This window comes from Solenopsis invicta, chromosome 4, assembly GCF_016802725.1.
Source record: "Solenopsis invicta isolate M01_SB chromosome 4, UNIL_Sinv_3.0, whole genome shotgun sequence".
NCBI lineage: Eukaryota > Metazoa > Arthropoda > Insecta > Hymenoptera > Formicidae > Solenopsis > Solenopsis invicta.
In genome coordinates this window covers 17,948,035-17,975,302 of record NC_052667.1, presented here as the reverse complement: position 1 = coordinate 17,975,302, position 27,268 = coordinate 17,948,035, and the positions used below count along the sequence as shown (strand labels likewise).

At 39.1% G+C, this 27,268-nt stretch overlaps 1 protein-coding gene across 4 annotated transcripts in view; it reads left to right on the top strand.

Moving 5' to 3' along the window:
- Positions 1-27,268, top strand: part of LOC105204358 (bifunctional peptidase and (3S)-lysyl hydroxylase JMJD7) — a 38,621-nt gene that overhangs the window by 9,188 nt on the left and 2,165 nt on the right. The gene's annotated exons all lie outside the window — the stretch shown is intronic.

Here is a 27,268-nt window from a genome sequence, read left to right as displayed (position 1 = left end):
TACCCCACTCTTCCCGTACAGCACGTAATATTGCTGCAATATCGTTGTAATATTTTAATATTGCGGTAATATTACAAGGAGATATTGCAGCAATATTTTTTAATGTTATTGAATAATATTAAAGAACATTACAGAGATATTGCTGTAATATTGCTGCAATACGAGGTGTGTTCAAAAAGTATCGCGAATTTTGTGTTTTTTCAAAAATTATTTATTTATTCATGAATATCTATTTTGTCCCCTTCAAAGTAATCCCCATGAGATATTATACACTTGTGCCAACGGTTTTTCCAATCTTCGAAGCACTTCAAAAAATCATTTTTTTTTATCTTGTTCAGCTCCTCCTTCGATGCCGTCTTTATCTCGTCAAGCGTAGCGTAACGTCGTCCTTTCATGGGCCTCTTCAGTTTAGGGAACAAGAAAAAGTCACAGGGGGCCAGATCTGGGGAATACGGTGGCTGCGGCATCATTAGTGTGTTGTTTTTGGCCAAAAAGTCGCGCACAAGCAACGATGTGTGAGCAGGGGCGTTATCGTGGTGCAAAAGCCAATTTTTGTTCTTCCACAAATCCGGTCGTTTCTGGCGGATTGCTTCGCGCAAATTGCGCATAACTTGCAGGTAATATTCCTTATTGACCGTTCTACCCTGTGGCAAGAACTCATGATGCACCACGCCCCTGCAATCGAAGAAAACTGTCAGCAAAACTTTCACATTCGACCGAACTTGGCGCGCTTTTTTCGGTCTTGGTTCGTGCGGCAGCTTCCATTGAGATGATTGAGCTTTGGTTTCCACGTCATAACCATAAACCCACGATTCGTCACCAGTTATGACCCTCTGGAGCAAATTTGGGTCGTCGCGGACAGAGTCCAACATCTCATTAGCAATGTTCATGCGATGCTGTTTTTGGTCGCAATTGAGCAATTTTGGTACGAATTTCGCGGCGACCCGTCTCATGCCCAAATCATTGATAAAAATCGAATGGCACGAGCCAATCGATATGTTTAGGTCCTCAGCAACTTCTCTAACGGTGATTCGACGATTGGCCAATACCATTTTCTCCACTTCATTAATTTTTTCGTCTGTTGTTGAAGTGCTCGGGCGTCCGGCACGCTCTTCGTCGTTCACATCTTCTCGGCCTTCTGAGAACATTTTGTACCACCGATAAACGTTGCTTCGGTCCAAGGTAGCTTCTCCGTATGCCACAGTCAACATTCGGAATGCATCCGCGCACTTAATTTCGTTTTTCACACAAAATTTGATACAGGTTCTTTGATCCATTTTTTTGAATAGGTAAAAATCGAAGACGATCCAAAACACGTGCAAGCAAAGCAGCTGTCAACAATTAAGTGAACATTCAAAATGGCCGAGCTTGTCGGCATAAGTGAGAGACATGAGTACCAACATAACGCCACAAAAAGATCGAAATTCGAATATACGTAACCCGCGAAAATTCAAAATTCGCGATACTTTTTGAACACACCTCGTATATTACATCCGCAAAACAATGGTCATAGAAATATTACTGCAATATCTCAGTAATATTGCTGCAATACATAATGTCCGCGAAAATTTATCGTAGTAATATTACTGCAATATTTCAGTAACATTACTAAGATATTGCAGCAATATTCTTTAATGTATTGTATAATATTAAAGAATATTACAGAGATATTGCTGCAATATACTACGTCCGCAGAAAACGGCGGGTCCCGATAGCGCACATCCCGATAGCACAAACCACTCACAATGGCAGATGCCTAGAGATTTTCCGTAGGTTAGATAAGTCAAGATGATTGGTTGGTGGGCTATCGGGATGTGCGCTATCGGAACCCTCCCGCAAAAAATGGTCATGAGAATATTACTGCAATATCTCAGTAATATTGCTGTATTACATAATGTCCGCGAAAATTTATCGCAGTAATATTACTGCAATATTTCAGTAATATTTCTGAAATATTGCAATAATATTCCTGTGATTAATTTTCGCGGACACGAGAATAGAGGTTCAAATAATGACGCTTAATGATTTAGCAACCATCTTAGGAGTCTTAAAAGGCTACTTCCGTTTCACGGGTTACTAGAAAGCCTCCTTTCTGATTTTCTTACTTTGGTAATTGATATATCATATTGCAATATTGCTGCAATGTCATAGCAATATTATAATTCGATATATCACATTCGAATATTTATGCAATATCACTGCAGTATTGTAATATGATATATCATATTGCAATATTGCTGCAATATCATAGCAATATTACAATATCGCTGTAATATTACTGTAACATCATAATATTGTCGCAATATTGTTGCAATATTATGGGACATAGCAGGATTATGCTACAGCAATTTCCTTTATTTAATTATGTTATCCGACTTGATTACACTCTTAAAACTATTTTCCGCTTCAAGGTCCCTCCTTGTATCCTCTTTTCCTTTGAGTCTTGCGTTTCTTGCCCAAACGTCGACATCTCACTCCAGAAGCTGTTCAAGGGGGAAACCAAACAAACTGCGACTAAGGCTAAGGCGCTCATTCGAGAACACGCGCAAAAGGCGATAATTATATTTATTGATGACTCAGTCCAGAACAACGGGGACAAAGTCGGATCAAGTGTTTTTGTACCTATTATAAATTTAACAATTTGTTGTGTCCGGTGGTTGTCCGTAAGCACGTTGGTAGATATTTCAGGGATCATTACAGCACCTGAGGAGTTAGGACTTGAGGAAGGGCCGCATTGTCGGGTTAGAGATTAGACGCCCTTGAGTTCCCAACGTTAATATTAATGTATATTTCTTCAGTTTGCTCTCGTTACATTTGTGTGACAATATCTGTCACTCATACACTTGCTTTCCCGGACAACCCGGTATATATAGGTCGGCGCTTATCTCCGGATTGTGTTACCGACTCGACGTGTAATCACGCACGGCGAGTAATACACCGGACAGCTGTTTGTTAGACTCTCCGTCGCTTTCCGATTTTGTCGTTTTATTTATGCAGAAATTTGTCGTTTGGTTCGGCCAATCGTGTTCCTGCAGAATGTGATTCCCACGCTTAGCGGAAATCCAAATACCGGAAAGCGACTCAGCAATAGCTGGTGTGGCGTGAGTTAGTATTTCGGGCCGAAAGCTTGAAAGACCAGCGTCTTTCGATTCTTTAGCGTATGCGGAATTTGAATCCGCTGCGCATATGCATAGCAATAGGAATCTTAATTGATTACCTGTTGCTATGCAGATTATTAGTGTATTTGTACTGGGTACACAAGCGGTCATTAATGTCTTCTCTAAGAAGGTTAGGCGTGTTCCAAACACACGCATTGCATCTAGGTATTCATCACGCATGATTGTTAAATCTGACTTGCCAGATTGGTCAGATTTAACAACCACGTATGATGAAAACCTAGATGCGATGGATGTGTCTGGAACGCGCTTGACCTCCTTAGGGAAGGCATTAATGACCGCTTGTGTACAACAAATTGGACACAAGTTCTCTTCTGACACTTCAATTTTCTCTGCCAAGGCTTGGGCAATCATTCAAGCTACACTCCTCATAAAATCCCGCAATTGGACCTCATCTGTCATCTTTTCGGATTCTCTCAGCATCCTCCGTTGCCAACGCTTGGGGTAATAACATTCAATTAATTAATAGAATCAAATCTGAAATCTTGGAACTCCAAAAGAACAACATTCAGGTCATGCTCATCTGGATATCCCCAGATGTAGGCCTGCTTGGCAACGAAAAAGCCGACGAAGCGACAAAAGAGGTTGCTTACTCTGGTCTCAGATCTCACTTCAGGATTCCTCACGCAGATCTATTTGCCGACTCTATCGCAGCTAAAGATCGACTCTTTAAAAACTATTTGGAAAATGCGACCCGGAATAAGAGTCGTATGTACGCTGTATTATGCCAAAAAACCTTGGTTTTACAAGAAAAACCTTAGCACAGAACAGTTCGTCACCATCTACAGAACTAGGTCCAGTTACTACAATTTGTCGGAGAACTTACATAGGAAAAACATCGTTCACATAGCATACTGTCACTGCGCTGAGGCTAAGGAAGATATAAATTACGTCATCTTCCACTGCTCTCTGTATAGAAACAACGCCCGCGCTCTTCTTGCATACTTGAAACTTTCCCGAATTCCCCGCCTAACACGTTACATTTTAAAAACTCTTATCAGCAAACTATGTCGCCTTCTGATTGCTTTCCTCAAATCCTGTTCTCTCAACATTTGAATTCTCCCGTCTCTTAATGTACCCCCTTTTCCTCACGCGTCGTGGTGTTCATGCTCCAACATCATACGCAGTTCTGACTTTGGCTGCGTTCTCATACCCACTGCAAGTATTGAAAATCTATAATTTACGTTACGTGTACTATAGATTTTTAGTATTAGCAGTGCATTTCGGAACGCAGCTTTTGTTTAGCCTTTGGAATAGAGTCCTATATAAAGAGAGAAGCGACATCGAACCCCTACCATAACTTCCAGTATTCTATTAACCATAGAAAACCTCTAGGAGAGAGACTCGCCAAGGGGGGCTTACGTGACCGACTCTGTGATTAGCTGGCGGAAATGTGCAGATTTTGCATTGCGACGTCAATGCGTTGACAGGCTTCGTCGCGAGGAACCATCGGTGATTCCGCGTGATGCGTGCCGACCAATGCAAAATCTGCACATTTCCGCCAATCACAGAGTCGGTCACGTGACCCCTCTTGGCAATTCTCTCCCTTAGAGGTTCTTTAATTAATCCTACCCAACACCTCCAGCATCGCCATATTGTGACCAATCTAATGTTATCATACACCATTTAATATAAACATATTTCACTTGAAACACTTCAAACTGTTACACAATCATAAATGACATATGTTAACTATGTTTCTGTTTTCATTCAGTTTCAATTTTGGATAACCATTAAGGGTACGAACCTATGGAGCGGAATAGCGTAACGCAAAACAAGAGCGGAACCAATCATATGCGTTCCGCGTTACGCAGTTTTCATTATGCTGTTTTTAATTCCCTTTATCTCCATGGAGCGGAACGAACACATCGCGGACTTTGCGCAGCCAATCACAAGTGATTATTTCAAAGAGATGCTTTAACTTCTTTGAAATAATCACTTGTGATTGGCGGTGCCAACGTAATGCAGAACGCACGTGATTGATTCCACCAGGGCTACGTTCCGAAATCTAACCTTGGTTACCGTGGTCCGTTCCAAAATACTAATGGTTAACCAATGGTAACCGTTCCAAATCGCGTAGTTAGATTGATCACAAAGGTAACTGAAACTTACTTCACAAGGTTTGAATTTCGCGCAAATTTATTACTAAATAACTTCGTACAGGATTCTGCGCTCGACACGACACGACAAGGTTTTACAATAACTATCGACTCGACGCGACTCTCGCAGAAGGACATCCGTGCCCAACGCCGACGGAACAGAGAGTGTGTTCCGATTTCTGTTACTCCGAAATCAGGAGCCTGGGGGATCGACCGATCGATCGCATTGGTCAAATTTCCTATTTACGCGCAATGACGCGGAGGTGCGTACGCACGCCGCAACGGTCGCGGGATCGTCGCGCTCATCGCCGGGAGCTGGCGTCCTCGGCCCTCCTGTACGTGCTTGGTCCTCCAAGCTTTTACCGTTTTCTTTTTCTTTTCTTTGTATTCACATTTCACTTCCCGAACTGACACTACCGATGCACGAACTACACTTCTCTTATTCTTTTTTTTTTAATCATTGATACACTTGTACGTCGCAGCTTAATTTTGGGTGGGAAATCAAATTTAATTTTATACAACTAATTTATACTATGACTCGCATAAACAGAATTATACAAAAGAATTACATTTTATATACATTGTCTTGACTCTCATCGCTCATCGGAGGGGGCGGCTTGACCCAGAGTTTTATTCTGTCCGATGAGAGAATCGTGTCTAACGGACGAGGCGCGAGGCTGCATCCAGGGATATCTGTGATTACGTAGCGATTATTTCCCAAATCTTTGGCGACCTGGTACGGCCCTTTGTAATTGGCCTTTACCTTACTGCTAGTTCCTGGTTTCACTCTCGCGTCTCGTATGGAAACAAAATCTCCAGCCGATATACCGAGGGGCGACGCAATCGGCGATCTCGGTATATCTTATTATAATTTTGCAGCTTTTCTGTTGCCCGTAGGGCTGACTCGGCTGCTATTTTTCGTTCGCTCGCTATGTCGTCGTCTACGGACGACCATATCCGGGTGAAACGTGAAAGCGGGTAATCGAGGTGATTCCGCTGGTCGTACTCAAAGGTTAATTTAGCCGGTGTCGTACCTATACCGGAATGGAACGTGTTGTTAATTATGTATTGTAATTCCGTGACTTTATCGTGCCACTCGTTAGGCTCGCTCACAATCTTCGTCAGCGTACTCTTTATGAATCGATTTACTCTCTCGGCTAGACCATTTGCCCACGGCACCGCCACGGCTACTTTGCGATGCCTGGCTTTAATTTGTTCGACGAACTCGGCAAACTCGCGGGACGTAAAAGCGGTCCCTCTATCTGTAACAATTTCCGTCCGGTTTCCCAAGGTCGCGAAAATGCGTTTCAGAATTCACGTTTCACGCGTGGACGTGGTCTTCGTGGGTGTTATCCAAGTGAATCGAAAGAATGCATTGATCACGACAAGAATATGTTTACTGCCATCGGCCGCTTCCGACAGCGGCCCGAAATGATTTATGTGGATGGTCTGCATCATTGTCGTCGGCGACGGATACGCCGATGTTTCTCCTTTGAAACGGTTCAGCGAATCGTTGGCCGTCAAACAAGTGAGGCAATTTTCTAAGTGGTTTCTGATGTGTTTTTGCATCGCGGGAAACCAATAATTTTGTCTGACGCCATAATGCGTCTTATCTATGCCGACGTGCTCCACCTCGTCGTGATGCGCTCTAATAATTTGAGAAATCATTGCTTCTGGGACTATAAATCTCAAGTTGTCTCCGACTTTAACATATAACAGACCGTCCACAAGCGCGAATTTTTTACTATCTCCGCGCTCAAGCTCGGTACAAATTTCTTTGATACGCGAATCCGACAGTTGGCGAAACTCCAACTCGCGCTTGAGAGGAAGTTTGCCAATGAGTCCGATGCACCGACTCAAGGCGTCGACGTGTTGCGCCCGGACGATGCAATACTTTAAAACGGAAATCCTACAGCACTAATGTCCATCGCGCGATCCTCAGATTTAATTTTGCTTTATTAACGGCATAAACGATTGCGTGGCAATCTGTCACCACGGTGAATTCCTTCCCGTAAAGATAAAGGCGAAAGCGTCCTGACTACCGCGAGCATCTCAAGCTCATAGCTGTGATAGTTTTTCTCCGCCTGATTTGTCGATTGACTAAAATACGCGATCACTGCCCATCGGCGGTCGAGCTGTCTTTATAGGAGGATCGCACCTAGACCGATGCCACTTGCATCGGTATGGAGTTCCGTTTCTGCATTCGGTACAGCGCTAGAACGGGCGCTCGTGTTAGCTCGCCTTTTAACATCTCGAAACCGTAACGCAGCGTTCACTAAAATCATACTCAGCGTGCTTTCTCAGCAATTCATGAAGCGGTCCGGCTTTTATGGCAAAATTTTTTATGAACTTTCTAAAATAACTGGCGAGCCCCAGGAAGCGCTGAAGTTTGTGTACATTTTTTGGTTGGTTAAAACTACGGATCGCCTCCGTATGTCTTTCGCTTAGAGTGATTCCATCGCACGTGAGTATGTATCCCAAAAATTCTATTCGACTTCGCAAAAATTGGCACTTTTTATAGTTTAATTCAAAATGATAACGTTTTAGTTGTAGCAAAACCTCTTCCAAAATAGTTAAATTCTCTTCCGCCGTACGCGTTGCAATCAGAATGTCGTCAATGTATACGAGAATCGGATTTTTTTAAATGAAAGGCTCCAAAATTTGCAGAATTTGTCTCTGAAATTCCGCGGGCGCCTCGGAATAGCCAAACGGTAAGTACCGATATTCGTACTGGCCATCCGGAGTAGCGAAGGCAAAATACTGGGTATGCTTGCTGTGAACTTTTATTTGATGAAACCCGTCCTTTAAATCTAGTAATGTGAAGACTATTTTTCCAAACAATCGCGCCAAACAATCTTCGATAAGTGGAAATGGATATTTTTGCTTGATAATTCGACTATTAAGCGGTCTTAGGTGAACACACAGCCTGAGTTCACCGTTTTTCTTTCGGATCGAAATCACTCTAGCGCAATAAAGCGATCTACTATGTTGAATAATCCCTCGTGAAAGGAGATCTTTTATGATCTCGCGCATTTCGATGCGCTCCAAAAAAGCAAAACGCCGGGGCGCGTACGCGTAAGTTGTTTTGTCTTTAATAGGGACGCGTACTGCATAACCGTCATTCACCGATTCGACTTTCTCATTCTCGACTCGTATGATCGTGTTCATTAATTCGCACCTTGCATTATGTCCAAAATCTACATGCGACTCGCGAATGAGCGACTCGACCGTTTCTGTCGTCACCTATATTTGCAAAAGCTGAGTTATTATATTTTCTTGCTCCGAGAAGCCGTTAACATCTGTTTTCGTGATTTTATAATTCAACAACAGCCTTTGTCCCGCGACGAAGTCACGACCAAGAAGCATGTTAGGAAAACACGCGCTATCATCTACGACGTAGAACTCTATTGAAAAGCTTCTGTCCCCGAGTGGCTCTAGCGTGATCGCTGTGTTTACTATTCCAAGGACTGGGAGGCGGTCATTGGTAATTCCGCGTAACCATATTTTCACGGGCAAAAACTTCTCTCCTTGCGGCAATAGAAATTCTTTAAATATTTCAAATTTCATAATCGACACGGGACTACTTGTATTGACTAAGGCGGATATATAGCAATTTATCTCGTTAACAGAGGTAACTGTCGCGCACGTCCATCTTTAGCTGACCGCCGCTCGTTAGGTGGATCATGGGTACCACCACGTCTTCTTTCGCATCTTCCTCGACCGTTGCATCCGTTGCTTAAGCTGAGATGGTTGACATCCCGATTTCTTTTTCAGCACCGGGCAGTCGAACTGCTGATGTCCTTGTTCTTTGCAGTAGAAACAGCTGGGCTCCGCGCGGCAGTCCGTATGTGGCCTTTTTTACCACAGTTCCGACACGATTTCTCCTTAAGCTTCTGTGAGCTGGCGGGCATGTTCGTCTTTTTCTCTTGCTCTGCGGCACCCTTCGCCATGCAGCGCATCTTTACCAGAAACTGATTTATAGAGTGATCGGGCAATGTCAACGCCGCTGACTTCACGGCACTCAGTGTAATCCCGCCAATCAACAAGTGGATTTTCTCCTTTGTCGACAATTTTAGCCGATTCATTATCGCCAGCTTGGCGATAGCGTAGTCATGGAAGGATTCTTTTGCGGGTAGCCACATCTTGGCTTGCACCCTCCGGAGTTCTTTATAGGCGAACTCATTACTTTCGAACATGAGGGCAAGCTCGCCCTTTAGCGCCTGCCATGTTTTGAGAGGTTCACCCTCCAGCGTGTCATACCAATCTTTTACGCTTTTCTTGAATCGACTGGAAGCAGCAAACAAAAACATGCCGTCCGTAGCGCCGTGTATGCGCCCGACGTGGTCGACGCGCCTTATCCACGCAGCAACGTTCTCTTCTCGGGTGCCCGAAAACTCTGGAATCTGCGTCGCCAAACATTGTACGACGTTACCTTTCGGGAGACGATTCGGCCGCTCGCCCGAATCTCTCCTCGGGAACTCCGCAGAGGACCCCGATGACGACTCCTCGCGCTCCGGCGGCGGTCCGGGTGGCCCATCGCTCCGACATTCTGTGCTGGTCTCTCGACTCGACTCAGGCGCTCCAACACGAGCGTCATAAACTGCTGCTGCTGCAGCTGCATCTTTCTCTGCTGCTGCGTCACGTTTTCGGCGAACAGCTCGATTGTCCTCCGAAGCTGCTCGGTGGTCGTGAACTCTCCGGAGCTTCCTGTTCCTCTTCCCGCCACGTTGCTTGGAGTGGGCTGACCATGTCTCTCTCTCTTTATGAGAATCGCTTCCACTAAAACTGCACAATCCGGCGTGAACGGGAGGCCGCACGCGATTGCCTTCTTTTGTAAGGCCTCTAGCGACGCATTTTCTAGCGCCTCTTGATCCATGTTGCGCACCGTAGCACCAACTCGAACTCCGCACTACTATCGGCTCGAAATTACGACGTACCTATACTCTTTAATTCGGCGGGCAGGCTCCAGTTTCAAACGTACGCACCGCGCCACACCCGTTATCATGCAGCCGGCGCGTGCCGACACGGCAAGAATTCGCGCACGCTCGCCAATCGCTGCGATGGTCCTCGCACGCGACGCACCTGAACGACTTGACAAGAACTACGAACTCGACACCTTTACTGCAACGAAGAATGTCTCTTTCCTCTTGTTAGTGTACGACACAGGTCACACCTAACGACTCGGCACGCAAGGTCTATCTCCCTCGATGTTTCTCAGACGGCACGGGGAGTTATCCTACTTCTGAGGCTGAAAGCTACTTCACAAGGTTTGAATTTTGCGCAAATACTTTATTACTGAACAACTTCGTACAGCACTCTGCGCTCGACACGACACGACAAGGTTTTACAATAACTATCGACTTGACGCAACTCTTGCGGACGGACATCCGTGCCCATCGCCGACGGAACAGACAGTGTGTTCTGATTTCCGTTACTCCGAAATCCGGAGCCTGGGGGATCGACCGATCGATCGCATTGGTCGAATTTCCTATTTACGCGGAATGACGCGGATGTGCGTACGCACGCCGCAACGGTCACGGGATCGTCGCGCTCATCGCCAGGAGCTGGCGCCCTCGGGCGGCTGCCTCGCTTTGCCGCTTACTTTTTTACACAAGCGGTCATTAACGCCTTCCCTAAAGAGGTTAGGCGCGTTCCAGACACATGCATCACATCTAGTTGTTTATTATGCATGATTGTTAAATCTGACCAATTTGGCAAGTCAGATTTACAATCGTGTGTGATGAACACCTAGATGCGATGCGTGTGTCTGGAACGTGCCTAACCTCTTTAGGGAAGGCATTAATGACTGCTTATGTACCTCACAAAATTCTGAAGTTGAGAAGGTAATAATATATATTTATTGATCCCCTTAAGGCTACAATCTTTTAAATACAAAACAATACTTAACCTATACTTAAACACTACCTTAGAACTACCTTAAATCTAGAACGCTCGCCCCACACACACACACGCCCGGGACCTCCACTTCCGTCGCAAGCCAACTATGCCCTCCTGCCTTCCTTCCTTTTTATCATTTTCTAACAACATCCTTAAGCTTTCCATTCGTTCCCCCTTTCATCCCTTAAACACACAATTCATACTTCCGCCTCTTACACATTCCCTCTCATTTGCCTTACTCTCTCACTCCCTCTCGCTCTTTCCCTTCCCTCCCATATCCCCTGTCCGATTCCTTTCCCCCCTTTCCCATCCCTTCCTTCTCCCTCTCCAACTCTCTCATCCATTTCTCTCCCTCTCCCTCCTCCCCCAAAATTCAACTGAATACCTCCTGCCAACTCTTCCCTCTCCTCTCCCTCCAACTTCTGCATTCCTCCCACACGTGCTCCCATGACTTTATCTCTCCTCTACACAGCCTGCATTTCTTCTCCCCCACCCCTTCCCAATACATCCTTTCTCTTATCTCGTTCCCTAATCTGAACCTCGCGACCCTCCTCCATCTACTCTCTCCCCAACTCTTCTTCAGGTATTCCGGCAGACCTTTGCCCTTTTCCTCCCCGTACCACATGTTGTACCTGAAGCTTCTTATTCTCTCCTACCTCTCCCTCTCCTGCATCTCTTTCCTTTTAACTTCCTCCCACATCCCTTTCCCCTCCTCCTTCCATCCTCCCACTCTTCCCGCCACCACTCCTTTTTTCTGAAAGAACCCTCTTCTCTCCTCTTTCCAGCTCGACCAAACCCTTTCCCTTTTTGCTCTCCCTCTTATCTCTATCAAGCACCTTGCCAACTCCCCTCCCCTCTCCTCTTCTAACCTTTTCTTGAAGCCCCAGGCCCTCCTCGCCGCTCTGCTTCTCATAATCTCCCTCTGCAGCTCCTCTCTCAACAAATAACCCGGTGTCCTCCCCTCCACCCCTAACACCCATCTCAAAAATTGTTTGTGCACCCTCTCTACCCCTTTTCTCTCTTTCCATCCCTACACCTCTACTCCATAGCCCATCACTGTCCATACCAACCTATCGAACAATTATACCCTCCTGCTCCAATCTTTACCATATCTTCTCTTCCCAATCCCCCATACCTGTCTCATCACACTCGCTGCCTTTCTTATCCTCTCTCTTAAATGTGCTTCTTGCCCCCCGTTCGTCTGAAACCTGTATCCCAAATAGTCAAACTCTTTTACTTCCTCTATCCCACTCCCCTTTCATCTCCATTTTACTTTCCTCCATCTCCCTTCCCCCTTCCTAAATCTCATTAACTTCGTCTTTTTCGCATTCACCTTTAGCCCCTTCCTGTGCATATAGCTCTCTAACCTCTCTATCATACTCCTCATTTCTCCTTCCTCCTCCGCCAACAGGACGATATCGTCCGCGTACAATAAGGCGTATACTTTCTCCTCTCTCAATATTACCCCTCTCCACCTCATCTTCCTTATCTCTTCTTCCAAATCCGCCAACACCAAGTTGAACAGCAAAGGACTGAGTGGACAACCCTGCCTCACCCTCCTCGCTGTTTAAAAACTTTCTCCTTCTTCCTCCCCCACCCTCAACCTACACCTTGTTTCCCTTAGTAACTCCTCCACTCTCTCCACCAGCCCCGCCCTTACCCCTCTTCCCCTCATTGCCCCAATTACCGTTTCCCTGTTCACGGAGTCAAATGCCGCCTTCAAGTCCACGAACAAAGCCACTAATATTCCTTTTTTCCCCCAGTTGCCTGTTCATGAGATAATTTAGGACGTATATGTTGTCCCCTTTCCCTTCCTGAACCCTATCTGCCCCTTCTGGAGCATCTCCCCCTTTTCTACTTCCTCTTCCAGCCTCCCGGCTAACACCGCCGCATATATCTTGTATAACGTCGGCATCAACGTTACCCCTCTATATTCATTTACCCTTTCCTCCTCTTAACTATAGGGACTATTACCCCGTCTTTCCATGCCTAAGGTCACCCTTTCCCCCTCCACACTCTATTGCATATTCCCCATACCCAGTCTATTACACTCTCCCCCCACCCCCATACCTCCATACCTCATTGGGTATCCTGTCAATTCCCGTCGCCTTCCCATTCTTCAGTTTTCCAAACACTCTCGCTATTTCCTCCCTTCTTATGTTTTCTTCCCCATCCGCCCTAAACCCTCTCCCCTTCCCAGCACCACTCTTCCTTCCACCTTTTCCAATAAATCCCTAAAGTACTCCTTTCATGCCGCCGCTATCTCTATATCCCTGCTTACCTGCTTCCTCCTCTTCCTTTCCCTCCTCACCACTTCCCAAACTTGCCCTTCCCTTTTCGCCTTTCCCACCACCTTTTCCCATCTCCCATTCTCCTCTGTCTTTTTACTCTCACATAGTTCCTTGTACGCTTTTTTCTTACTCCTATATTTCTCTCCTCCTCCTTCCCTCCTCCAGACTCTCAACTCTCTCCTCACCTCTCTCTTTGCGACCCTACATTTCTCGTCCCACCAGCCCTCTTTTCTCTCCTTCCCTCTCACCATCTCTTCCACCTCCCTCAGCGCTTTCCTCACTTTACTCCCCACCGCCTCCAAATCCTTTTCAGTCCCCCCCCTCTCCCATTTCCACCTCCCCTAACCTTTCTTTAAACCTCTCTTTCCCTTCCTCATTTCATACCCCCCTACTAATTTTATTCTTCTTCCTCTTATCCTTTCTTGTCCCCCTTTCCCCTTTCTTCAGCCATACAACTAATGGCTGGTGATCTAATTCTACATTGTCCCCCACCTCCATACTACTAATTTCTTCTTTGTTCTCCTCCCTTACCATCCCTTGTAATCACCGTCTCTCCTCTTCCCCCGTATATGTCCACTCCCCTCCCTTATCTCCTTTTATCCCTCCATTCAAGATAATTCATCCCCTTTCCTCCATAAAATCTACCAGCTTTTTCCCCTCCCCATTTATCTTCTTATCCTTCGATTGCCTGCTTCCTTCCTCTCTGTTCTCCTCCAGCCCCACGCCTCTCCCTCTTTTCCCCGTCCTTGCATTAAAATCTCCTCAGTTATTACTCTCGTATCCTGACCTCTTTCTTCTATCCATTCCTTTAGTTCCTCCAACTTTCCCTCCATATCTCCGTTCACATACACCCCCACTACTTTCCATCTCGTCTTTCCGCACCTCATCTCTACAATCCCCCCTCTCTCTTCCTCTCTCTCGTCCTCCCTCTCACCACCAACTCCTTCCTGATCTCCATCAACATTCCACCCAACGCCCTCCCTTTTTTCTTTCTTCTTTTCGCTTCCTGCCACTTCTACACATACCACCTTGGCAGCTTACTCTTCACCCACCCCTGCGCCTTTCTTTCCACTCACGTTTCCATCAACACTATGACATCCCACCTCTTCAAAACTCCTCCTTTCCCCGCAGCCCTCCCACGTTCCAAAACGTCATTTTCAACCCCTTGCCATCTTCCTCTCCCTGCTGTACTCCCCCTTCCCTCCTGCTCTCTCCCTGTGTCTTCCACCCCTCTCCTAGACTCTTCTCCTTCCTGCTCTACTTGACCCTTTTCTTTCCTTCCCTCGACCCTCCTGACCTCTCCTCCTTACCTCCCCACTTTTTTTTCCGTTCTATCCTTCAACTCTCCCTCTTCCTCATCACAGAACCACCACACCCTGTTAATTATCACTCTGTTTTCTCCTGTCCACACTTTGACCCCTTTCCTTTCTTCCTCCCTTGTCACCTCCCTGATCCTCCACCTCACTTGCCTTTCCCTCCACGTTAAGTCGTCCTTTATCCACACCTTGTCCCCTCAGTCCACCCTTCTTTCTCATTATCTCCTTTTTCTCGCTTTCTGTCCTAAAACTCACTACTACAACCCCCCCCCTCCCCCGCTCCTCTTACCCAGTTTTCACCTCCCTCACTTCTTCCACCTTAACCTCCGCTCTCACTTGCTTTAATATCTCCTCTACTTTACATTTCACGTCTTTCCCCTCTGCTTTATCACCATCCTCCTTCTTTCCTTCCTATCCCTCCCTTCCCACATCTCCTCCATCTTCCTTACTCTCTTTTCAAGCCCTCTATCTTCCCCTTCTCCCTCGCCTCTTCCTCTTCCGTCCTCCAATCTCCCTACTCTCCGCTCTAGATCTCCCACTCCCTTCCCTCTCCTACCTTTAAACCTTCTTCCAATTTTTTCTGCAAGCTACTCTTTTCTCCATCTTCTCCTTCTCTCTCCTCCACTCCTCTTCTCTCCTCTAACTCCCCCATAATCAGCTTCATTCTCTCCTCCATTTTCTTCTCTAACCTCTCCTCCACCTTTCCATCATCTCCAATTTCTTCCCCTCCGCCTCCCGTACCGGCAATCTCGTCTTTTTACTCCTCTGAAATGCGTTTCCTACCTCCATCCCTTCCTCTCCCTCCCCTCCCACCTCTATGCCTCTTTTCCTCTTCCACATTTCCAACCCCCCTGCTGTACTCCTACTGCGCCCTCTCCCTCCATTCTTCAACATCATCACCTTTCTCTTCTCCATCCTCTTCATCCCCTTCATCACCTTCTCCATTTTCCCTTCCCTTTTCCCTCTTCGCTCCAGCGATAAGCCTAACGGTTGAAAGCAGCCGCCCAGACAACCGCTATTTTCCAAATTTTCAGGCAGCTGATTATTTCCACAGCCATTTAATGACTACTCAATTTGTCTATTCTTGCAGCCTCATTATCTGATATTTTAATTAATAAAATTATTTTGATATTTTTTACGATTTTTACCTATTTGTTTCAATCTATGTAATCAAAGTTATGTGATTTAAACTTTAACATGAACTACAAAAGAAGACAAATTATATAAAAATGCTTGTATGACTGGTGCGTTGAAAGCCGACACCTAACACAGCCCCCGCCCACGAAATAACGGCCTGTCACTGCTTCAACTCTCTTACCGCCTTCCGCTTTCTTCTTTCTCGAGTCGCCTCTCTCTTCGCTGCCTTCTTTCTGGCCGTAGCCATGCGCGCGCGCACCTCTCAGTCTTCGCAACACCGCTCGTCTGCTCTCTCGCCTCTTCCGCCTCTATGCTTCACTCTCGCGTTCGTGCACTCCTTTCTCCCTTCCCCGCCCTCCTCTCTTCTTTTCTTTTCTCCCCGCAACTTTTAACCTCACTTTTACTCTGCTTTCTCTCCCCCCCCCCTTTCTCTCATTCACTCCACCCGATCTCTCTTCCCTCACTCACTCTACCTTTCTATCCCTCTCACTCTCTTCCCACACACTCCGCTTTCTCCTTCTACTCCCCGCAATCACTCAACGTCTGTTAACCTTCTAATCACACTCGACTACTCTCGCTCGCTCCGGAAACGGAAGTCCCTGAGGTTGAGGTTACCATCAAGGTTAACCAAGGTGATTTCGGAACGTAGTCCAGAGAGAAACCTGAGAGCGGCCATGCCGGCCTTTTTCTTATAACGCTAAAATTTCCAGTGCGCTAACGACGCACATACTTACAAGCAAACCCACCCAAGTGTTACATTTCGATTTTGATGAGCTTTGAATATGTTGTATTCTAGGTTGAAATAAGAGACACATATTTTTTTATACAGGTCCTTACGCATTTTTAAGGAGTGAACCTCTTTGAAAAAAATTGTTTTTTTCTTTCAAAGCGTATATCGTCGAAACTATAAGAGATAGAGAAAAATGTTCTAAATGAAAGTTAAATGGCTTAAAAAATACTATAGAAAAGTGATAAAAAAATTTTTATTTTTTTATACTTTTTTCCATTATATACCTATTTCTTTCAAAATTTTTTTTTATACGCAAAATAAAGCTTATTTTATTACAAATTCAACGATATAAGATAAAGTTATGTTTGGACGGAATCCGATAGCGCACGGTGCAATAGCCCACCAACCAATCATCTTGACTTATTTAACCCAACCAACGGAAAAGCTCTAGGCATTGGCCGCTGTGAGTGGTGTGCTATCGGAATCCGCCCATTATGTTCCGACATTTTTATGTTCCAAAAATAATTAAAAACCTCTCTATACGCATGGTATGTACGCGCACCCGTTCGTACGTTACGAAAGTGTCCTCTTCCAATTTTGACGAGCATTTAATATGTTGTAGTACAGATAAAAATATGGGACACGTATTTTTATATACCATATGACTGTCAAGAAAGTGAAACACGTTCTTGAAATAAATCGATTTTTTAATTTCTGAGGTAATACCGTCGAAACGATAAAAGATATAAAAAAAAAGTTTCAAATAAAAATTTTAGAGATTTCTGTGTACTTTATAATTTGCTCAGATTTTTCAAAAATGTCATTTTTCTCAAAATCCCCTTCTTCTTCTAAATTTCTGAAAATTTTAAAATTTACCTTGTGATTTCCTCGGATTCGTTTGGTAGGAGCTCGTCGATCGGAGACGTTTGAATTAAACACTCGTTGTACGGTTAATAATAAAATTCTTTATTCAAGATAGTTACACTGCTTTTTATTTGAGATAGCTAGAATAGTACCGGACGCGACGCGGTACTGTCGCGTGCTTTAACCTGAGTCCATCGCATCTGTCGTTGGCTCTCTATTTATTGGAGAGCCGGCCGATCTGGCCTTGCCGACTCAGCAGATCTGTTGTCCACTCGAGAAGGTCGCCTGTTCAGCGTTCCCGGTATCGGTTACTATATCATGATGTCGACATTACCGATACCGGTGGCGTAATATAAACAAATTGTATTTTGTAATTAATTGTTTCGTCAGCGGTGGCTTTCGCCATTCGTGACAACCTTATATCAAAACTTACAGCATATTTAACAACAAATTCAAACATGTATGATAAAGTTATAGTCCGAAGACACATTTTTCAGAAATAAACTAAAAATATCTACAGGGATTGGACAAAATAATATGAATATTCTGACTTCGAAAAATAGGCGTAATTCAAGAGAGTGTAATTTTGTCAAAAATGATCGTAAAAAAATTGAAAAAAAAGTATTTTAAAGCTTGAAATTTCTAGTTTTGAAATTGATAAGTTGTAACGACTTGACTTCGCGCACGGGCGGTGTTGATTTGGTGGACGCGGGTAGGTCGCCGAGAGAACTAGACTGGTTTCTAACAATGACAAAAGAACTCAGTTTATTGTATGTATTTACACAGAAGAAAATATACAATGAAGTATTCGCGGACGCGGCGCGCGGACAGATAAATAAAGATGACGCTCGGACGAATGTGACGTTGAACTTATCTCTACGCGCAGACGGACAAAACGGAAAAGTAACGCGCGTACGGACGGAACGGAAAAATAACGCGCGGACGGACGAACGATGGCGAATAATCACAGGATATATACACGCAGGTGATTCCGAAACGAATTTCTCCGAACTCGGAATCCCTGTTTACAAGTCGGCTCGGCCTTGCCGAAGGCCGCGGCCATGGCCACGGTCGCGCGGCACAGCTGTGCGGTACGATGCGATCGCGACGCGTGGCGGTTAATACCGCGTTGGTGTTGCGGCGGTGGTAACGACTCACGCCAAGATCTCTTGATAGAGGCGCAGAACTCCATACCCCAGATCGTGAGTCGGTGCTGACGGAGAGAAGATTAGATCGTGATTTCTCCGATCCACCGAGATCTCTCGGTTGAGTCCAAGGCACTTGAGCCCGTAGAAACAGAAGCGGTCAGAATGCTCGTCGCCGAGATCTCTCAGCAGAAACCAAGGTCGCTTGATTTTAAATCGGAACGAAACAGAGTACCTACTTCTTAGCGGACGAACGGTTCGGATAAGAAGCCTCGTTCGTAGAAGCGGCGATGCTTATATAGTCGAATCTCGAAAGGAGAGGCAGCGCGAGGGTACGGACGGTTCGGTAACGGAGACGGAATTCCCGCCGCTCGAGATCGGCAGCGACCGCCACTTTGTTTGCTTTTTAGGCGCGTGTGCGCGGAGATGTTCGCGACGCGCGGTTGCGTTTTCGCGCGCTACGCCGATTGAAAATATTTATTTGGCGCCGTGAGCCGGTTGTTTGGCTGTCCGGTGGAATATCCATTCGGCCGCACAGCGTGGAGCGGTCCGAGGGGGAAGCAAAAAGGCGGTTTGTTACAAAGTCATTAAACGATTTACAGATTGTTTACGAAGTTACGCGGATTTAAATTGGGATGCGTCAAATCGCAAAATAATTTACAAACTTTGCAAAGCTCCACGACGCGAAATAAAAATTGCACGCAAATGCGGTTTACAGCATTTGAAAGCGTGGATCTTCACCTTTAAATTTGCGTTTTTGATGAGCGTTGTACGATTTTTTTTCACCGAGTTAGGCAACACTGAAGCAAAAATGGCCTCTTTTGCTTCAATGTTGCATAATTTAGTGAATAAAAATTGTACAACGCTCAAGAAAAACGCAAATTAAAAGTAAAGATTCACGTTTTCGAATACTGTAAACCGCATATAATTTAAAAATTTTTAAATAAAGGAAGAATGGGTAAATAACATGTGATATTTGATATTTTGTGTTAAAAAAATAAAAATTTTTCTAATAGAATATTATCAATTTTAGTAAATATTTATAAATTTTTAAAATTTTTTTCTAATGAAATTTTATTTATTTTAGTATTATAAATATTTTTAAAAACGTGAAATGATTATAAAGAAGAGAAGAGAAAAGGAATGGAATAGTATTCTATAATATTAAAAAAAAGGAAGGAAGGAGGAAGGATCAAAAGAATTTAGAATGGAAATAAAATAATTAAAAAGAAAAATGAATTGAAGGTGTTGGAGAAGGTAAAGATTTTTAAATTAGAGTTGAATAAAGTAAGGACATCAATTAAACATCAGATTAAGAGTTTTTTTTAATAATAGGCAAATATTACATGGTATATTGATATTTTGTGTCATAAAAATGAAAATTTCTGTAATAGAATATTATGTATTTAATAAAATTTTTTAAAAATGAGAAATGATATAGAAAAAAAGGAATGGAAAAATATAGAAAAAGAAGGATCGAAAATGTAGAATGGAATGTAGAATGGAAATAAAATTGAATAGAGATAGGAATTGAAGGAGTTAGAGAAGTAAAGGTTTCTGAATAGAATAATACGAAAAGGAAAGAAGGAAAGATCAAAGAAGTTTAAAATAAAAATAAAATTAAAAGTAGAAATGAATTGAAGGTGTTGGAGAAGGTAAGGGTTACTAAATAAAGAATGAATAAAGTAAAAACATCAATTAAACATTAGACTAAATGTTTTTTTTTAATATTGGGCGAATATTACATGATATTTTGTGTCATAAAAATGAAAATTTCTGTAATAGAATATTTTGTATTTTAGTAAAATTTTTTAAAAATATGACATGAAGATATAGAAAAACGAGGAATAAAATAATATAAAAGGAAAGATTGAAGGAGTGTAGAATGGAAATAAAATTGAATAGAGATAGGAATTGAAGGTGTTGAAGAAGGTATAAGTTTTTGAATAGAATAATACGAAAAGGAAGGAAGGAAGAAGGAAGGATCAAAGAAGTTTAAAGTGGAAATAAAATTGAAAGGAGAAATGAAGATGTTGGAGAAAGTAAAGGTTACTAAATAAACGATGAATAAAGTAAAGATATCAATTAAACACCAGATTAAAGATTTTTTTTTAATAATGGGCAAATATCACATATTTTGATATTTTGTGTCATAAAAATACAAATTTTTCTAATAGATTATTATGTATTTTGGTAAAATTTTTAAAAATGTGAAGTGAAGATATAGAAAGGAATAGGAATAGAATAATATAAAAAGGAAGGATCAAAGAAGTGTAAATTGAAAATAAAATCAAATGGAGGTAGGAATTCAAGGTGTTGTAAAAGGTAAAGGTTTTTGAATAGAATATGAAAAGGAAGGAAGGAAGTAAGAAGGATCAAAAAATTTTAGAATAGAAATAAAATTTAAAGGAAAAATGAATTAAAGGTGTTGGAGAAAGATTTTTAAATAAAAGATGAATAAAGTAAAGACGTAATTAAACATCAGATTAAAACTTTTCTTTAATAATGTGCAAATATTACATGATATTTTGATATTTTGTGTCATAAAAATATAAATTTTTCTATAATAGAATATTATGTATTTTAATAAAGTTTTTTAAAAATGTAAAATAAAGATAGAAAAGAAGGAATAGAATAATATAAAAAGGAAGGATCGAAGGAGTATAGAATGTAAATAAAATTGTAAGGAGGAAAGAATACAAGGTGTTGGACAAAATAAAGACTTTTAAATAGAATAATATGAAAAGGAACGAAGGAAGGAAGAAGTATCAAAGGAGTTTCGAATGGAAATACAATATAAAATTGAAATGAGAAATGAATTGAAGATGTTTGACAAGGTAAAGATTTTTAAATTAAGGATGAATAAAGTAAAGACATCAATTAAACACCAAATTAAAAGTTTATTTTTAATAATGGGCTAATTTTACATGATGTTTTGTTATTTTTTGTCATAAAAATGATAATTTTTCTAATAGATTATTATATATTTTAGTAAAGTTTTTCAAAAATGTTAAATAAAGACATAGAAAAGAAGAAGAATAGAAAAATATAAAAGAAAAAAGTGTAGAATAGAAATAAAATTGTATGGAGATAGGAATTCAAAGTTTTGGAGAAGGTAAAGGTTTTTGAATAGAATAATACAAAAAGAAAAGAAAGAAAAAAAAGGATCAAAGAAGTTTAAAATGGAAATAAAATTGAAAGGAGAAATAAATTGAAGGTGTTGGAAATGGTAAAGATCTTTAAATAAAGGATGAATAAAGTAAAGACATCAATTAAATACTTGATTAAAAGTTTTTTTTAATAATAGGCAAATATTACATAATATTTTTATATTTTGTGTTATAAAAATAAAAATTTCTCTAACAAGTTATTATGTATTTTAGTAAAGTTTTTTAAAAATGTAAAATAAAGTCATTGAAAAAAAGAGAAATAGAATAATAAGAAAGGGTAGGAAGAAAAGAGGAAGGATCAAAGGAGTGTAAAATGGTAATTAAATTTGAAGGAGAAAGGAATTGAAGGTGTTGGAGATGGTAAAGATCTTTAAATAAAGGATGAATAAAGTAAAGACATCAATTAAATACTTGATTAAAAATTTTTTTTAATAATAGGCAAATATTACATAATATTTTTATATTTTGTGTCATAAAAATAAAAATTTCTCTAACAAGTTATTATGTATTTTAGTAAAGTTTTTTAAAAATGTAAAATAGTTATTGAAAAAAAGAGAAATAGAATAATAAGAAAGGGTAGGAAGGAAAGAGGAAGAATCGAAGGAGTGTAAAATGGTAATAAAATTGAAAGGAGAAAGGAATTGAAGATATTCTGGGAAGGTAAAGATTTTTAAATAGAGTTATATAAATAGAATTATATAAAAAGGAAGGATCAAAGAATCAAGAATTGATTGAGTTTTGAATAAAAATAAAATTGAAAGGAGAAAAAAAATAAAGGTATTGGAGAATGTGATAATTTTTAAATAAAAGACGAATAAAATTAAAAATGCTATTGAATACTGGTATGAAGGTTTTTTAAATAATGGTTTTTTTAAATATCGTGTAATATTTTTATTTTTTTTTGTCATAAACAATAAAAATTTCTGTATTGGAATATTACCTATTTTGCTAAATTTTTTTAAAAATTACTATTAAAGATGAAGAAAAGAAGAGGAAAAGAATAATATAAATTAGAAGGAAGGAAGGAGAAAGGTTCAAAGGAATTCAGAATGAAAATGAAATTGTAGAAAAAAAAATTTGTGATGAAGGAGGTAAAGATTTTTTTAATAGAGTAACATAAAAAGGAAGGAAAAAAGAAGGAAAGATCGAAAGAGTGTAGAATGGAAATAAAATTAAAAGGAAAAAGGCATTGAAGGTTTTGAAGGAAATAAAAATTTCTGATTAGAATAATATGAAATGGAAGGAAGAAGTGGGGATGGATTAAAGGAGGTTAGAAAGAAAGTAGAATTGAAAGGAGAAAAGAGTTGAAGATGTTAGAGAAAGTAAAGATTTTTAAGTAAAATAATACAAAAAGGAAGGAAGGAAGAAAGGAGGAAAGATCGAAGGAGTTTAGAATGGAAATAAAATTGAAAGGTGAAAGTAATTGAAGGTGTTTGACAATGTTAGGATTTTTAATTAAAGGGTGAATAAAATTAAGACACGAAATGAACATTAGTTTGAAGTTTTTTTTTAATAATGTCCAAATATTATGCGATAATATTTTCTACCATAAAAACAAAAATTTTTTTAATGGAATATTACATATTTTATTAAAGATTTTAAAAAATGTTAAATAAAGATAAAGAAAAAAAGAGATATAGCATAATGTAAAATCGAAGGAAAGGAAAAGGAAGGATTCAAGGATTTCAGAATAAAAATGAAATTAAAAGAATAGAATTGAAGGTGTTGGAGAAGGAAGGGTTCCGATAACGCACATCCCGATAGCTCATCAACCAATCATCTTGACTTATCTAACCCAACCTATGGAAAATCTCTAGGCATCTGCCATTGTGAGTGGTTTGTGTGCTATCGGGATGTGCGCTATCAGGACCTGCCGGTTGGAGAATATAAAGATTTTTGAATACAATAGTATAAAAAGGAAGGAAAGAAGGAGAAAAGATCAAAGTAGTTTTGAATGGAAATAAAATTGAAAAGAGAAAGGAATTGAAAGTGTTTGAGAATATTAAGATTTTTAAAAACAGGATAAATAAAATTAAAATTAACATTAATTAAATACCAGTTTAAAGGTCTTTTCTTAACAATGGGCGAATATTACATATATTGATATTTTCTGTCATAAAAATAAAAGATTCACTAATAAAATATATATTTAAGTAAAATTTCTTAAAAATGTTAAATAAAAATAAAGAAAAAAAGAGGAATAGAATAATAATAAAAAAAAAGGAGGAAGGCTCTAAGGAGTGTAGAATGGAAATAAAATTGAAAGTAGAAAGGAATTGAAAGTGTGTTGGAGAAAGTTAAGATTTTTAAATAAGAAATGAATAAAATTGAGACATCAATTAAACATCAGTTTAAAGCTTTTTTTAATAATGGGTCTATATTACATAATATTTTGATATTTTGTGTCATAAAAATAAAAGTTTTACTAATAAAATATTACCTATTTTAGTAAAGAAAATTTTAAACATGTGAAATAAAAAAAAGAAAGGAGTAATAAAATAATGGGAAGGAAGGAAGGAGAAACGATCGAAGGACTGTAGAATGGAAATAATATTAAATGGAGAAAGGAATTGAAGGTGTTGGAGAAGGTAAAGGTTTTTGTATAAAATAATATAAAAAGGACGGAAGGAAGCAGGAAAGATCGAAGGAGTTTAGAAAGGAAATAAAATTAAAAGAGGAAAGTAATTGAAGATATTTAAAAATGTTAAGGTTTCTAAATCAGAGATGAATAAAATTGAAAATGCTATTGAATATTGGTTTGAAGGTTTTTTTTAATAACGAGTGTATATATTTTTATAATTTTTGTTATAAAAATAAGAATTTCTTTAATATAATATTATCTCTTTTAGTAAAGTTTTTTAAAAATGTATATTAAAGAGCAAGGAAAGAAGAAGAATAAAATAATATGAAAAGGAAAGGAAGAAAGGAGAAAGAATTGAAGAAGTTCAGAATGAAAATAAAATTGAAGGAGGAAGGAATTTATGGTGTTTAAAAACGTAAAGATTTATGATTAGAATAATATCTAAATCAAGGAAGAAAGGAGGAAGAATTAAAGGAGTTTAGAAAAAAAATAAAATTGAAAGGAAAAAGAAGTTGAAGGTGTTTGAAGAGGTTAAGGTTTTTAAATCAAGGGTGAACAAAATTTGCAATTCTATTAAATAGTAGTTCGAAAGTTTTTTTTAAAATAATGCGTGAATATTATTTGATATTTTGATAATTATAAAATTATAATTATTATAAAAATAAAAATTTCTCTAATAAAATATTATCCATTTTAGTAAAGTTTTTTAAAAATAAGTATTAAAGATAAAAGAAAGTATAGAAATACAATAGAATAATATAAAAAAGAAGGAAGGAAAAAGGATTGAAGGTATTTTGTATGAAAATACAATAGAAAGGAAAAAAGAATTAAATGTATTGGAGATGGTAAAGATTTGTTAATAGAATATTATAAAAAGGAAGAAAGGAAGGAAGGAGGAAGGAACAAAGAAGTTTAGAATTGAAATAAAATTGAAAGAAAGGAATTGAAGTTGTTGGAGACGATAAAGATTTTTGAATAGAATAATAGAAAAAGGAAAGAAGGAAGGAGAAGTATCGAAGGAGTGTGGAAATAAAATTGAAAGGAGAAAGTAATTGTTCGTGTTTGAAAAGGTTAAGATTTTTAAATAAAGTATGAATAAAAAAAATTAAGACATCAAATAAACACCAGTTTGAAGGTTCTTTTCTAATAATGTACTAATATTACATGATATTTTGATATTTTGTGTCATTAGAATAAAATTTTCTCTAATATAATTTTATCTATGTTATCTGTTTATTTCGACAAATTGTTTAATTTATTACTTGTATCACGGATCCTGCAATATAGACTCTTATTCAACATGTTTTACATTGATCGTATTTCCAGTTATTATTCCCATATAATCTTCTCAAGTTAGTCATTTATTTTAAATTATTCATGCCTGTTTATATAAACAACACAAAGATCTCTTTAAAATTTTTGTAGTAATTATCTTCTTAAATAATTATTGATACAATTAATATTTAATATTTTAAAATACTAAAATTATTTTAAAAAATTTATAAATAATAAAATGCAAGCACCTAAATGTATTAATAAAATTCTAGCTCAATGAGTTCCGAAAACACAAAAATATAAATGGCGAATTTATAAAATCCAATTGAAGAAAAATTCAACCTTTTTAAAAACCACAAATATTTTTATCTGTATCTTAGAAAAAATTAATATGCTATTTTAACTTGCTTAAGTTAATTAAAATTTTATAAATTTGTAATTTTTGTACAACACTCAATATATGTAAAATAAAATAATCTTTGAAGCCTATATTATATAAAGGTAAAGGTTTGTAAATAAAGAACGAAAGAAATTAAAAATGCAATTGAACGCGAGTTTGAGGATTTTTTAATAATGGTTGAATATCATATCGTGTTATAAAGTTTTGTGTTATAGAAGTGAAAATTTCGTTAATCGAACATTATCTCTTTTATTAAAGATTTTAAAATATATGCAATGAGGATAGAGAAACGGAGAGATATGAAATAATATAAGAAAAAAAGAGAAAGAATCGTGAGTGTAAAATAAGTAAAAAATAGAAAGCAGAAAGTAATTAAAGGTGGAGAAGGTAAAGTTTTAAATAAAATTCGAAAGAAATTAAGAATATAATTTTACACAAATTTGAAGGTTTTTTTTAATAAAGGATGCATATCATGGTATATTAATATTTTGTGTTTTAAGAATTACTATTTCATTAACCGGACATAATCTTTTGTAGTAAAAATTTTAAGTGTGAAATAATGTAAGGAAGAAGGAAGAAGAATTGTGAGAGTGTAAAATAGGAAAAAAATAGAAAGTAGAAAGGATTTAAAGAAGATTGGGAAATGTGAAGATTTTTAAATGAAGGACAAAAGAAATTAAGAATGCAATTGAACACAAGTTAGAAGATTTTTTTAATGACCACGTATATCTCAGAAAATAAAATTTCGAAAGTGAACTTTTCATTGTGATATCTCTGTCCATAAAACACGGATAGAAAAAATAAAAACATTTTCATTATAAAACTTTACCCATCGTTTGAGAGTATTTAGAACTTGATCGATTCAAAAGTTATTGAGATATGATAATCTCGTGTGCTTGGAAGTTAATGACTTGTGTATAATATTTGTTTTTAATACAAAAATGCAATCATATCACATGCTAAGTATAAACGTTATTGTATATTAAATAATTATAAACTAAATAATTATAACATGTTTAAATTTTAAATTTTGTGTAGATTTTGGTTATATAAAAAAGTTGTAAACAAACATAAAAAAGTTGTACATATGGATATCAATTACAAGAATCTGATATACTACTATTAATGATAATTTTAAAGACATTTATCCTATTAGGAAGCAATATTTTTTAAATATTTAAAAGAC